At 47.9% G+C, this 16288-nt stretch overlaps 1 protein-coding gene across 4 annotated transcripts in view; it reads left to right on the top strand.

The window, feature by feature from the left end:
- Positions 1 to 16288, top strand: part of CD164L2 (CD164 molecule like 2) — a 353970-nt gene that overhangs the window by 96681 nt on the left and 241001 nt on the right. The window lies entirely within an intron of this gene.

The following is a 16288-nucleotide window of genomic DNA, read 5'->3' as shown; positions in this document are numbered from 1 at the left end:
CATGATGTGAGGCTCTTTCAGACTGTATACTACCACCCCCTGGTAACATGAGGTGAGGCTCTCCCAGATTATACACTGCCACCTATTTTGCCCTATGATGTCTGCATGCCTGCTGTAGCCCCCCGTAACATGAGGTGAGGATCTGTCAGACTGTATACTGCCACCCCCCTGTAACAGGAGGTTAAGCTCTGCCAGACTATATACTGCCACCTATTTTGCCCTATGATGTCTGCATGCCTCCTGTAGCCCCCGTAACATGAGGTGAGGATCTGTCAGACTGTATACTGCCACCTTTTTTGTCCTATGATGTCGGAACGCCTGCTGTAGCCCCCCGTAACATGAGGTGAGGCTCTGTCAAACTGTATACTGCCACTTATTTTGTCCTATGATGTCTGCACGCCTGCTGTAGCCCCCCGTAACATGAGGTGAGGCTCTGTCAAACTGTATACTGCCACTTATTTGGTCCTATGATGTCTGCACGCCTGCTGTAGCCCCCCGTAACATGAGGTGAGGCTCTGTCAAACTGTATACTGCCACTTATTTTGTCCTATGATGTCTGCACGCCTGCTGTAGCCCCCCGTAACATGAGGCGAGGCTCTGCCAGACTATATACTGCCACCTATTTCTGTCCTATGATGTCTGCATGCCTGATGTAGCCCCCCATAACATGAGGTGAGGCTCTGCCAGACTATATACTGCCACCTGTTTCTGTCCTATGATGTCTGCATGCCTGATGTAGCCCCCATAACATGAGGTGAGGCTCTGTCAGACTGTACACTGCCACCTATTTTGTCCTATGATGTCTGCATGCCTGCTGTAGCCCCATAACATGAGGTGAGGCTCTTTCAGACTGTATACTACCACCCCCTTGTAACATGAGGTGAGGCTCTCCCAGATTATACACTGCCACCTATTTTGCCCTATGATAAATGCATGCCTGCTGTAGCCCCCCGTAACATGAGGTGAGGATCTGTCAGACTGTATACTGCCACCCCCCTGTAACAGGAGGTGAAGCTCTGCCAGACTATATACTGCCACCTATTTTGCCCTATGATGTCTGCATGCCTCCTGTAGCCCCCGTAACATGAGGTGAGGATCTGTCAGACTGTATACTGCCACCTTGTTTGTCCTATGATCTCTGCACGCCTGCTGTAGCCCCCCGTAACATGAGGTGAGGCTCTGTCAAACTGTATACTGCCACTTATTTTGTCCTATGATGTCTGCACGCCTGCTGTAGCCCCCCGTAACATGAGGTGATGCTCTGTCAGACTGTATACTGCCAACTATTTTGTCCTATGATGTCTGCATGCCTGCTGTAGCCCCCGTAACATGAGGTGAGGCTCTGCCAGACTGTATACTGCCAAACCTGTAACATGAGGTGAGGCTCTGCCAGACTATATACTGCCACCTATTTCAGTCCCATGATGTCTACATGCCTGATGTAGCCCCTCGTAACATGAGGTGAGGCTCTGTCAGACTGTATACTACCACCTATTTTGTCCTATGATGACTGCATGCCTGTTGTAGGCCCCTGTAAAATGAGGTGAAGCTCTGTCAAACTGTATACTGCCATCTCCCTCTAACATGAGGTGAAGCTCTGCCAGATGGTATACTACCACCTATTTTGTCCTATGATGTCTGCATGCCTGCTGTAGCCCCCCGAAAAATTAGGTGAGGTTCTGTCAGACTGTATACTGCCACCTATTTTGTCCTATGATATCTGCATGCATGCTGTAGCCCCCCGAAAAATTAGGTGAGGCTCTGTCAAACTGTATACTGCCACCCCCTGTAACATGATGTGAAGCTCTGTCAGACTGTATGCTGCCACCTATTTTGCCGAATTATGTCTGCATGCCTGCTGTAGCCCCCCGTAACATGAGATGAGGCTCTGTCAGACTGTATACTGTCACCTATTTTGCCATATGATGTCTGCATGCCTGATATAGCCCCCTGCAACATGAGGTGAGGCTCTGTCAGACTGTATACTGCCACCCCCGTAACATGAGGTGAGGCTCTGCCAGACTATATACTGCCATCTATTTTGCCCTATGATGTCTGCATGCCTGCTGTAGCCCCCGTAACATGAGGTAAGGCTCTGTTAGACTGTATACTATCGCCTGTTTTGTCCTATGATGTCTGCATGCCTGCTGTAGCCCCCAATAACATGAGGTGAGGCTCTGTCAGACTGTATACTGCCACCACATTACCATGAGGTGAGGCTCTGCCAGACTATATCCTGCTACCTATTTTGCCCTATGATGTCTGCATGCCTGCTGTAGCCCCAAGTAACATGAGGTGAGGCTCTGTCAGACTGTATACTGCCACTTATTTTGTCCTATGATGTCTGCACGCCTGCTGTAGCCCCCCGTAACATGAGGTGAGGCTCTGTCAAACTGTATACTGCCACTTATTTTGTCCTATGATGTCTGCACGCCTGCTGTAGCCCCCCGTAACATGAGGTGAGGCTCTGTCAAACTGTATCCTGCCACTTATTTTGTCCTATGATGTCTGCACGCCTTCTGTAGCCCCCCGTAACATGAGGCGAGGCTCTGCCAGACTATATACTGCCACCTGTTTCTGTCCTATGATGTCTGCATGCCTCCTGTAGCCCCCGTAACATGAGGTGAGGATCTGTCAGACTGTATACTGCCACCTTTTTTGTCCTATGATGTCTGCACGCCTGCTGTAGCCCCCCGTAACATGAGGTGAGGCTCTGTCAAACTGTATACTGCCACTTATTTTGTCCTATGATGTCTGCACGCCTGCTGTAGCCCCCGTAACATGAGGTGAGGCTCTGTCAAACTGTATACTGCCACTTATTTTGTCCTATGATGTCTGCACGCCTGCTGTAGCCCCCCGTAACATGAGGTGAGGCTCTGTCAAACTGTATACTGCCACTTATTTTGTCCTATGATGTCTGCACGCCTTCTGTAGCCCCCCGTAACATGAGGCGAGGCTCTGCCAGACTATATACTGCCACCTGTTTCTGTCCTATGATGTCTGCATGCCTGATGTAGTCCCCCATAACATGAGGTGAGGCTCTGCCAGACTATATACTGCCACCTGTTTCTGTCCTATGATGTCTGCATGCCTGATGTAGCCCCCATAAAATGAGGTGAGGCTCTGTCAGACTGTACACTGCCACCTATTTTGTCCTATGATGTCTGCATGCCTGCTGTAGCCCCCATAACATGAGGTGAGGCTCTTTCAGACTGTATACTACCACCCCCTGGTAACATGAGGTGAGGCTCTCCCAGATTATACACTGCCACCTATTTTGCCCTATGATGTCTGCATGCCTGCTGTAGCCCCCCGTAACATGAGGTGAGGATCTGTCAGACTGTATACTGCCACCCCCCTGTAACAGGAGGTGAAGCTCTGCCAGACTATATACTGCCACCTATTTTGCCCTATGATGTCTGCATGCCTCCTGTAGCCCCCGTAACATGAGGTGAGGATCTGTCAGACTGTATACTGCCACCTTTTTTGTCCTATGATGTCGGAACGCCTGCTGTAGCCCCCCGTAACATGAGGTGAGGCTCTGTCAAACTGTATACTGCCACTTATTTTGTCCTATGAGGTCTGCACGCCTGCTGTAGCCCCCCGTAACATGAGGTGAGGCTCTGTCAAACTGTATACTGCCACTTATTTGGTCCTATGATGTCTGCACGCCTGCTGTAGCCCCCCGTAACATGAGGTGAGGCTCTGTCAAACTGTATACTGCCACTTATTTTGTCCTATGATGTCTGCACGCCTGCTGTAGCCCCCCGTAACATGAGGCGAGGCTCTGCCAGACTATATACTGCCACCTATTTCTGTCCTATGATGTCTGCATGCCTGATGTAGCCCCCCATAACATGAGGTGAGGCTCTGCCAGACTATATACTGCCACCTGTTTCTGTCCTATGATGTCTGCATGCCTGATGTAGCCCCCATAACATGAGGTGAGGCTCTGTCAGACTGTACACTGCCACCTATTTTGTCCTATGATGTCTGCATGCCTGCTGTAGCCCCATAACATGAGGTGAGGCTCTTTCAGACTGTATACTACCACCCCCTTGTAACATGAGGTGAGGCTCTCCCAGATTATACACTGCCACCTATTTTGCCCTATGATGTCTGCATGCCTGCTGTAGCCCCCCGTAACATGAGGTGAGGATCTGTCAGACTGTATACTGCCACCCCCCTGTAACAGGAGGTGAAGCTCTGCCAGACTATATACTGCCACCTATTTTGCCCTATGATGTCTGCATGCCTCCTGTAGCCCCCGTAACATGAGGTGAGGATCTGTCAGACTGTATACTGCCACCTTTTTTGTCCTATGATGTCGGAACGCCTGCTGTAGCCCCCCGTAACATGAGGTGAGGCTCTGTCAAACTGTATACTGCCACTTATTTTGTCCTATGATGTCTGCACGCCTGCTGGAGCCCCCCGTAACATGAGGTGAGGCTCTGTCAAACTGTATACTGCCACTTATTTGGTCCTATGATGTCTGCACGCCTGCTGTAGCCCCCCGTAACATGAGGTGAGGCTCTGTCAAACTGTATACTGCCACTTATTTTGTCCTATGATGTCTGCACGCCTGCTGTAGCCCCCCGTAACATGAGGCGAGGCTCTGCCAGACTATATACTGCCACCTATTTCTGTCCTATGATGTCTGCATGCCTGATGTAGCCCCCCATAACATGAGGTGAGGCTCTGCCAGACTATATACTGCCACCTGTTTCTGTCCTATGATGTCTGCATGCCTGATGTAGCCCCCATAACATGAGGTGAGGCTCTGTCAGACTGTACACTGCCACCTATTTTGTCCTATGATGTCTGCATGCCTGCTGTAGCCCCATAACATGAGGTGAGGCTCTTTCAGACTGTATACTACCACCCCCTTGTAACATGAGGTGAGGCTCTCCCAGATTATACACTGCCACCTATTTTGCCCTATGATAAATGCATGCCTGCTGTAGCCCCCCGTAACATGAGGTGAGGATCTGTCAGACTGTATACTGCCACCCCCCTGTAACAGGAGGTGAAGCTCTGCCAGACTATATACTGCCACCTATTTTGCCCTATGATGTCTGCATGCCTCCTGTAGCCCCCGTAACATGAGGTGAGGATCTGTCAGACTGTATACTGCCACCTTGTTTGTCCTATGATCTCTGCACGCCTGCTGTAGCCCCCCGTAACATGAGGTGAGGCTCTGTCAAACTGTATACTGCCACTTATTTTGTCCTATGATGTCTGCACGCCTGCTGTAGCCCCCCGTAACATGAGGTGAGGCACTGTCAGACTGTATACTGCCAACTATTTTGTCCTATGATGTCTGCATGCCTGCTGTAGCCCCCCGTAACATGAGGTGAGGCTCTGTCAAACTGTATACTGCCACTTATTTTGTCCTATGATGTCTGCACGCCTGCTGTAGCCCCCCGTAACATGAGGTGAGGCTCTGTCAGACTGTATACTGCCAACTATTTTGTCCTATGATGTCTGCATGCCTGCTGTAGCCCCCGTAACATGAGGTGAGGCTCTGCCAGACTGTATACTGCCAAACCTGTAACATGAGGTGAGGCTCTGCCAGACTATATACTGCCACCTATTTCAGTCCCATGATGTCTACATGCCTGATGTAGCCCCTCGTAACATGAGGTGAGGCTCTGTCAGACTGTATACTACCACCTATTTTGTCCTATGATGACTGCATGCCTGTTGTAGGCCCCTGTAAAATGAGGTGAAGCTCTGTCAAACTGTATACTGCCATCTCCCTCTAACATGAGGTGAAGCTCTGCCAGATGGTATACTACCACCTATTTTGTCCTATGATGTCTGCATGCCTGCTGTAGCCCCCCGAAAAATTAGGTGAGGTTCTGTCAGACTGTATACTGCCACCTATTTTGTCCTATGATATCTGCATGCATGCTGTAGCCCCCCGAAAAATTAGGTGAGGCTCTGTCAAACTGTATACTGCCACCCCCTGTAACATGATGTGAAGCTCTGTCAGACTGTATGCTGCCACCTATTTTGCCGAATTATGTCTGCATGCCTGCTGTAGCCCCCCGTAACATGAGATGAGGCTCTGTCAGACTGTATACTGTCACCTATTTTGCCATACGATGTCTGCATGCCTGATATAGCCCCCTGCAACATGAGGTGAGGCTCTGTCAGACTGTATACTGCCACCCCCGTAACATGAGGTGAGGCTCTGCCAGACTATATACTGCCATCTATTTTGCCCTATGATGTCTGCATGCCTGCTGTAGCCCCCGTAACATGAGGTAAGGCTCTATTAGACTGTATACTATCGCCTGTTTTGTCCTATGATGTCTGCATGCCTGCTGTAGCCCCCAATAACATGAGGTGAGGCTCTGTCAGACTGTATACTGCCACCACATTACCATGAGGTGAGGCTCTGCCAGACTATATCCTGCTACCTATTTTGCCCTATGATGTCTGCATGCCTGCTGTAGCCCCAAGTAACATGAGGTGAGGCTCTGTCAGACTGTATACTGCCACCTATTTTGTCCTATGATGTCTGCATGCTTGCTGTAGTTCCCCGTAACATGAGGTGAGGCCCTGTCAGAGTGTATACTGCCAAACCTGTAATATGAGGTGAGGCTCTGTCAGACTGTACACTGCCACCTATTTTGTCCTATGATGTCTGCATTCTTGCTGTAGCCCCCCATAACATGAGGTGAGGCCCTGTCAGACTGTATACTGCCAAACCTGTAACATGAGGTGAGGCTCTGTTAGAATGTATACTGCCATCTATTTTGCCCGATGATGTCTACATGCCTGGTGTACCCCCCCCCCCCGTAACATGAGGTGAGGCTCTGTTAGACTGTATACTGCCATCTATTTTGCCCGATGATGTCTACATGCCTGGTGTACCCCCCCCCCCCCGTAACATGAGGTGAGGCTCTGTTAGACTGTATACTGCCATCTATTTTGCCCGATGATGTCTACATGCCTGGTGTACCCCCCCACCCCCCGTAACATGAGGTGAGGCTCTGTGAGACTGTATACTGCCACCTATTTTTTCCTATGTTGTCTGCATGCCTGCTGTAGGCCCCTGTAAAATGAGGTGAGGCTCTGTCAGACTGTATACTGCCACCCCCGTAACATGAAGGGAGGCTCTACCAGACTATATACTGCCACCTATTTCTGTCCTATGATGTCTGAATATCTGATGTAGCCCCCTGTAACATGAGGAGGTGAGGCTATGCCAGACTGTATACTGCCACCTATTTTGTACTATGATGTCTGCATGCCTGCTGTAACCCCCGTAACATGAGGGGAGGCTCTGACAGACTGTATACTGCCACCTATTTTGTACTATGATGTCTGCATGCCTGCTGTAGCCCCCTGTAACATGAGGGGAGGCATGTCAGTGGGGGCTTTAACCTACCAACATTATGCTGTAATCCTATTGCATGTCCTTGTACCTAAGAATTGTAGCAAGCACTTACTGTAACTAGCACCTAGATGCCTCGGGGTTTTGTGCGCTGAAATAAATGCAGCAATTAAATAAATAAGTAAAAGGCGCTATATAAATGACAAATACAATACAGTACAATACAATTATATTGGTCTCGTCTTTGGGCGTCACTGAGCTTATCCCAATACAAAAGGAGGTGGGAGTTCCCCATCTAGGGTAACAACACACATGCAAGACATTGCAATGCCTCTAGGCATGAGCGGGCCAGCTGCAATTAATAAGAGATCAAAACGAATGGCAAATGACACCTTTTATAACATGAGTTTGGCAGCAGCCGTTGGCAAAGTCTAGCAGCATTTGCACGGCACTGTTTCACTTGATGCCTGCAATAAGAGTGGGTTGTGAAGAATGCCTGGGTTGCAGGGACCCTGTTCTCAAGCGTAGCTTGTATCTGAAAGCGCGGGCGGGGCGTGTATGAGGGCAAGAGAATCGTTGCAGCATGTTTATAAAATGGATCTGTCCTTTATGCCGGGGCATCTGCCAAGTTAATCTTAAATCATGTAAATAATGATGGTGTCAGAGCTGCAGAAATGACCAAATTATCCTGCAGATCTAATGGAGACTTTCTAGTGACTGTGGCAGATATTATCTATAGGGCCTGGTGACTTACAGAAAGATAAGATCTGAAGTCTGCTCTGCAAGACTCAGTCATGCTGGAACATGGATCATTGTATGGGTGTTTTCATGTGGCCTATTAAGACATGTTATCTGGCACCCTTTATAAGAATGGTTTATATATTTATAGAATGAAATTGTACAATGTATATATTTTCTTCTTCTTTGTTCATTATAAAGCTTGGTATTTTTTATATGTGCTAAAAAAAAGTGAAAGACTATCATGGGTACAAGTTGGGTAGTCTAGCCAATGTTGACACTAAGCACACATAGTTAAATGAATTTTGGGAGTAATTTGATTGTTTGTGATTGATTAGAAATAGGGTATGGGTAATCCAAGGTGCGATGGAGAAAACTACAACCTTTCACTATACTTAAGGTAAATCCAATACCCCAAAGAGATCCTAACTCCACGGTTCGGGGTTTACCATCATTATTTATCCAAAAAGGAAAAAGGGTGCATAACAATTAATCTAATAAGTCTCTCATCTGTCTAACGAAGGATGTTAATTATGATCTATATCCATTGGTCCTGAAAAAATGGACTTGGTACACAATACATTCTTATAAATTGGACCATTTTATTTCTCCAAAATCGATAAAACACTACTAAAAAACTTGTTTAAAACACATACAATATAACCCAAGATTTAGACCCACATGGTGGGTATAACAGCAACCTAATGGGATAATTTACATCACAATTAACAACATGTAAATTTCAACAAACACATAACAATTACAATGCACTATGTATTTAAACAAAGTGTAAATTCACAAACAACCATATCCGACATGTTTCAGTTCTTTATAGCTTCTCAATGCTTGAACTTTCTTCAGGGGAAAAAATGTTTTCACATAAATACTTCACCACCATGTAATCCCAGGTAGAGAGCGCGGCGATCCCAAATGAGGCCACCTCTAAGTGTGGCTTTAGTAGTCTTTGAAGTACACTCAACTCTGATCAAACAGAACCCCAAACGTTCTCTTGTGGCCGCGGCATATACGGTCGTTTATTAGATTAATTGTTATGCACCCTTTCTCCTTTTTGTATAAATGAAAACTAAAACCTTGGCATCTAGGCTGCATTTGTTGTACAATCTTCCCCCCGCCCCTCCCACTCGCCAAAATCAGCTCCATGGACCAAAACAAACACCCACACACACATTCACACGTCATTCACACAGCAAGCATTCTATCATTCACACGAGCACCCATCACCATACACTCACTCATAACACAATCATACACACAAATTAATAAAAATAAATGAACATAAACTTACCTTCTGCCTCGCTCCTGAAGTTTAATTCCCAGTGCTCCAGCTCCCACATCATGAACAGGAATCGGGAAGCAAGAGCTTCTTGGTTCCTGCACACGCATGCAAGGGCTGAGTGTGGGTGCTGAAAGGCCCTGCTCCAGCCGGCTCTGTCCGTATGTTCGAGGAGGCGCAGGAGTTCCCCCTCACACATACAGATATGCAGTTCCCCAGCCAGCATTTCCAATGAGCTATGCAAGGGTGGCGAAGCAAAGCGCTCCCAGCCTTGCATGGCAATGAAATATTGTGTGCTGTTATCGCACCCTACTCCCATTATAGTGCCTGGGATCCCCCACCTGCTCCCATCACAGTCCCACTCCTAGCTCGGTCCCTGTACTCTCCCCACCCCACCACAGATGCTGGGCTCTCCCCACCCTGCTCCCACCAATGTCCCCGGGCTAGCCTCACCCCCTCCCAGCACAGTCCTAGGGCCAGTGGCGGCTGGTGGATTTTTTAAGTAGATGCGGCATACATATTTCTTCCAGCGACAGAAACCGAGCGTAGCGAGGGACCCTGAGCCAATCAAGGGGGACCCCCCCTCCCAGGTATAAAAAAATAAATAATGGGTTATGAAGTTGCATTTTAGAGCATACTTTAAAAAAAAACTTTGGGTAAAAACCAGTTTGCAATTGTCTCTGGAGGGCCCAGGGGGCAGTCATGGTATTTTATTACTGGACATCTATGATAGATGTCCAGTAAAAAGATGCCATCCCTGTCCCCTGGACCTCACAGTGCCTAACACACACACACAATCAACGTGATTATGTGTGTATGTGAGGTACTGGGTGGCACAGGGGGCAGGCATGGTATTTTTTTACTGGACATATATGGTAGAGGTCCAGTTAAAAATACCATTCCTGTCCCCTAGACTCCACGGAGCCTCAGAAGGTGAGCTGCTTTTGCCAGGTGGGCAGGGGGTTGTGCAGCAAAAAATGCCTTAGTTGTACAACCTTCCCCCAGCCCCTCCCACTCGCCAAAATCAGCTCCATGAACCAACACAAACACCCATGCACACATTCACACAGCAATTAATCTATCATTCACACGAGCACCCATCACCATACACTCATTCATAACGCAAGCATACACGCTTCCATACACATACATAAATAAAACATTCATTAACATAAACTTACCTTTTGCCCTGGTCCTGAAGTTTCATCACAAGGTCTCCAGCTCTCCAGCTCCCACATCATGATCAGGGGAGTGTGGGTGCTGAAAAGCCCTGCTCCAGCCAGCTCTGTCCGTATTTGCGAGGAGGCGCAGGAGTTCCCCCTCGCACATACAGACATGCAGTTCCCCAGCCAGCATTTCCAATGAGCTATGCAAGGCTGGCGAAGCAAAACGCCCCCCAGCCTTGCATGGCTCATTGAGCATGTGAGGCTGGGGAACTGAACTGTCAAAGAGAAACTTTGTTTCCCTTTGCAGTTGAGCCAGCCCAAGAGCAGCCCAAGAGCACTCCCTCTGCTGGAAAAAGCAGCTGAGGGAGCGCTCAGTGTTTCACTGGGCTGGCTCCTCCATAATGAGTGAGGGGGCCACTGGGTCGACACCCCCTTGCCCATTATGGTTGAGCTGCACCAGCCCAGGGCTCCCGACAGCCCCGCTTTTTCAATTCCTCACTTAAAAAAAAACAAAAAACAAATATATAGTACACCTTTCAGGCTGGGATCTGGCACCCCCCCCCCCCCGGGAATGTGGCTGCACCCCCTGGGGGTGCACTGAATACCTCTGAGTTCGAGCAAAATCGTCCTGGTTTTCCCTCCTACATACATTTTTACTGTGTTCTGTTTTTTAGAGTGATTAAAGAGCTATTTATTTTCAGGAGAAGGAGACTGACCGGAAACAAGTGCCTAGCGGATTGTAATATGCACTATGTTGCATCTCACTCCACCTTCTCTAGAGTTTGACCTCGTCGTTCAGCCTTTGTTACTGAGCCATGTAATCGCAAAAAACCCCAACTTCGCAATGCTAACCTTGGGGACTGGGAAAGAGCAATGTGGCAAGAGCAGACAGAAAAAAGGTACATTTAATGGTCTTGCTAGGCTTCACGTGCTGGCCAACGGCCTGATTTATGGAATTTTTAGCGCGGTGCAAAGTGCCTTTGTACTGGTGCAAAGTGACTTTGCACTGCCAACAAACACCTTGATTTACAGAACAGTGGCAAGTGTATTTTTGCAGTGCAATGTCACTTTGCACCAGTACAAAATCACTTTGCACCCCGCTAAAAATTCCATAAACCATGCCCCATGTATCTTTATTTTATGAACAGTTCTCAATGATGTTTTGGGAATACAAATGTGTCCTCTGCCTGCAGCACGGGAGTCTGCCTACAGAGCGAGAATTCAATCCCTGTTGGAGTCGTGGGCACAGCAGTCTCCTGACCGCAGCGAAGCGTGAAGCACAAAAGGGAACCGTGCATAGGCCGACGCATATTCCTGTGCGCTTCAACCGAGCGGAGCAGGGACCGACACTGGTAAAGTAGGAACTACGGCGGGGAAGGTAAGTTGAAGGAGCAAGGTGAGGGGTGCAGGAGCATTCAGCGAGGTGAGGGATGTAGGGGGGGCCCAAAAATTACCAGGAGGAGATGGGAAAAAGAAAAATGTTTTGAAGCACGGCGGTCCTCTGCAACCTCGCCTAGATCCTAGTTACGGTGGATTTGTTGATCATGGAAGGTGTTCATATGATAGATTATTTAACGCGCGCTTAATACCCAGAGGTTCCTTAGCGCGGACCCATGGGATCGGAACTTTGTTGCTCTACATCGTCTTGCTTCCAAGGCGAACACGTAGCCCCTGAGCAGGATTGCAGGATTAAGCCTACCTGGAATCCCTTGCGTCAGACCAGATGTCCTTTCTGGATCCTGCGAGGGGACCAGGGAGCTAACAACGGGTCCGTTATCAGCCTATGGGGCTCAAATGGGAATGGGGATTCATTTTTACCGAGTCCATGGAATGGGCAATTACCGGGTCTGCCAAGGTCGGCATGACCCGGTAATTGCCCATTCCATGGACTCGGTAAAATTTCATTACCGGCGCAGCCATGCCCTTAATAAGGGCACGGCTACCGCCAGGGTCCTAATGAGGCCCATATTGTTGTTGCTTTCCAGGGTCCCCATACACAATACGGTCCTGAGGGCTGTGGGAATATGACTAGTCCAGTGAAATGTCACTCTATAAAGGAACAAAATTAATTGCTAAAGTGATTCCATACACGATGTTGACCTGCTTGCAATTAAATAGGCAAAAAACCTTGGGGTCATCGTCGACTCCACTCTCTCCTTCTCTCCACACATCACAGACATCTCTAAAAAGTCAAATTTTCAACTGCACCTCCTCAGAGGTAGTCTACCTTTTCTCACCTTCCCCCAGAAGCTCACTGTCTCCAGAGCTCAGGTTCTCTCTAGGCTTGACTATTGTAATAGCCTCCTTCTCAATCTACCTAACTCTACCCCCCGCCCTCTGCAACTCATCCAAAACAGGACCGCAAGACTTATCCTTGGCCTCAAGCCCAGGGACCTAATCTCTCCAGCTCTGAAATCCCTCCACTGGCTCCCCGTGGCTTCAAGGATCAAGTTCAAGACTCTCTGCATTGTCCACAAGGCCTTCTGGGCTTGGGCCCTTACTATCTCCAATGCTCTCTTCCTCAGTCCCTTCCTTCCAGAGCCCCCAACCTCCAATTCTCTGCCGGTGAGTCACTTCTCCAAATAGAGATTGGATGGAACATCACTTTCCTCTGCAGGTGCCTCCCTCTGGCATGGCCTCCCTGCCGCTCTCTGCCGTGAGCCGGACTGCCATAAGTTCCGGAAGCTCCTCAAGACTTTCCTTTTCTCCTTGTCCTTCTCTCTGCCTCTCTCCTGCTAACCTTTCCCCACCTCCTTTTCTCTCTGTCTTCCCTCTGCTATCCTTCCTTTCGTCCTGCTGTTAAGTTGACTGGCTGGCTGGTGCTCCCCTGAGTCATATAGGACACCTATCCCCCCTGCCCAGTCCCTAGCACGTGCCTTTGGGCGCTCCTGCACTGCCACCTGGCCTTCCTTGCACTTCCTGGGCATGTTCCCCTCAGATGCCCTTCCTTCCTGCACTTAACCCAGGGCACTGTCGATTGGGTGCACTTTTCCCCCTTCTTCTCCCCAGCACTTTGTGTTTGTGCACTTGCTCAATCTAAATGATTCTAGGCCTAGTAAGATCGCTTATCTTCTTCTCCCATGTTTCCCCCTTTCCTGCCTGGTTGCGCCTTGAAACACTTGTGTATAGGCGCATTATAAATAAGCTATCAATCAATATGCAGGTTTTTTGTGGGCTTTAGATCACAAGGTGATGGTGGCTGCACAAACAACAGCTTGGGCTTATGGTAGAATTGTTTAAACATTTCCAAATGTGAATATAGCCCCAATGGTTTGAAAAAAATGATAAAGACCAGGGGGTACAAGATGTTCATATGAGGATGAAATATGCAACATGTACATCGGCACTAAATAATTGATGGAGAAACTCCATTGGTAAAGAAATAACCAATACATTGTACTTGATCAACTATTAAGAGTGAGCGAGTCAAAATATTTTGCTTTAAGCATTGAAGGCAAAAAAACGCGAAATTATATTAAAAAAACTGAAAAAAGAAGATGAAATGTTAAGGTACAAAAGTGTCATTATATTTTCCAGATCAGAATATCAGCCTAGCGCAGGCTTAGCCGCAGGACTCCGCAGGCTGTGTTTGTGTGTATAATCAGTGTGGGCTGGTGATTTTTTTAATTGAGTGAGCATAACTATTTTTTCAAAAATGGGTTGAATGGTGCATTATACAGCAGATGTTCTGTGAAAAATTCAGTAAAAGGTCAGTTTGCAATATGTTTAGTAGAGTCACGCATGAAAATATCCAATAGATGCAAGTCACCAACAGTGCACAGGAGCATTTTCCAATGCATTTTCATGATGCCTTTCCACACAATATATGCCAGTGTAACAACACTTTCTCGCTGGCTGTGCTCATCTATTGCCATGCTAGCAGCTCCTATACATGCCACTATTCCCATATAAGAACATACTCATGTTTGCTTTGTGCATCATGCCAGTAATGACACTATAAGAAACCATTTCCAAGCTGGCTCTGCCAATGTATGCCAGTACCTGCACATAAGAACATATTCCTGTTGCCATGGCATGGCACAAACATAAAACATGTCTGACACATAATAACACTTATGTTTGCTTTTTCATATATGACCAGTAAACATGCCATGCCAAACTAAGAAATGGCTACACTGGCTGCACCTTCATGCCAGGCTAGCCACATAAGAACACTCAACTTGCTTGCTTTATCATAAATGGTCAGTAAAAAATGTGAAGTAACAGTAAGAAATGGCTAGGTTGGCTGTGCCAAAATACTGGTCTAGCCGCTTATTAACACTTAACATGCACTTAACATGCCTGCTTTATCATAAATGCCCAGTAAAAAATGTCATGCCATAGTAGGAAATAGCTGGGCTTACTTCACCAAAATGCCAGTCTAGCCATGTCATAACCCTCTACATACTTTATTATAAATGCCCAATAACAAATGCCATGACAGAGGCTGTAAACATAACCAGATTGGCTGCAGCATTGCAATCCAGTCTAGCCACGTAACAGCACTTATCATGCAAACATGACTGGACATCATGCTGGTGAGTGGGCCTCTCAATTCATTATCAAATCAAAGGCCTGCTCACCAACAAGGTGAGCGCCACTCACCATGGTCTCTGCTTTGATTCATCCCCAAATCAAAAGCCTGTTCATCAGTACGGCCACTCACCTGCAACCGTGCTGGTGAGCTGGCCTCTGATCTGGGGGCACCTCCTCACCCAAATCGCTGATTATGGGGCACAGGCAGAGGGGGTGAATTTATTTCACGCATTCATACACATTCACTCACAAACCCATACACATTGTCTCAAAAGGATAGTTCACGACATGGAGCAACACAGGTTCGATCCCTGGGTCAGTGCTTAGAAACCTCTGGGTATTAAGCGCGTTAAAAATAACCCATCATACCATATCATCAGTCACTCTCTCATTCACACACCCACACAACATACACTTTTTCATTCACAATCCCATACACTCATCCATCACAGACACAGCAATGGACACATTCAAAGTTGTTTCTTACCTGCAGGCACCTCATTCCATAATCCGCTCCTGCAGGTCCCGCGATGGCTGGCTCCGCGCAACATAAACAGCAACCACAGAGCATGGAATGCTCCCTGGTTTCTGCACATGCGAGCAGGAGCCAGAGTGTCCCCTGAAGGATGCCCAGACAGCTGTTTGTGTGAGGATGCTCATGAGCACCCCCTCGCACACTCAGTGCTACAGTAACAAACCCAATGGGCCATGCAAGGGCGTGGAAGCAAAACGCCCCAGTCTTGCATAGCCCATTGAGCATAGGCAGAGAGGTACGGAAACAATGTTTTCCTTTGACAAGTCAAGAAGCCAGCCCAGGAGTGCCCTCTCAGCTATTTGTTGCAGCCGAGGCAGCGCTCAGTGTTTTTACTTGACTAGCTTGGCAGCGGCTCATCCAAAATAGGTGGGTCGACGCCCCACACCCCCATTATGCATGAGCCGCCCCTGTCTATAATGCATACTAGGCAGTCTATAAATCTATTCTCAAAAGTATGGCTGAGAGACGTCAAACCATAGGCACTGAGTGTATGGGGGCACTTGTAGGCCCACCCTGGATACCATTTTCATGCATGGCCGTGGGAACCGTGAGTGCTCTGCAGCACAACATTTTCAATTACAAGAGCTTAAGAGCTTAGTAGTTCTGAAATGGGTGCGGGGGTTAAATGGCACTATATCCTCTCCACTCAGGCACTTGAGGGGGGCATGTCCCCC

This window comes from Ambystoma mexicanum, chromosome 11 (genome assembly GCF_040938575.1).
Source record: "Ambystoma mexicanum isolate Mex_15411 chromosome 11, UKY_AmexF1_1, whole genome shotgun sequence".
NCBI classification, from domain to species: domain Eukaryota; kingdom Metazoa; phylum Chordata; class Amphibia; order Caudata; family Ambystomatidae; genus Ambystoma; species Ambystoma mexicanum.
The sequence above is the reverse complement of the archived record's forward strand: the minus strand, read 5'-3'. Positions and strand labels throughout refer to the sequence as shown.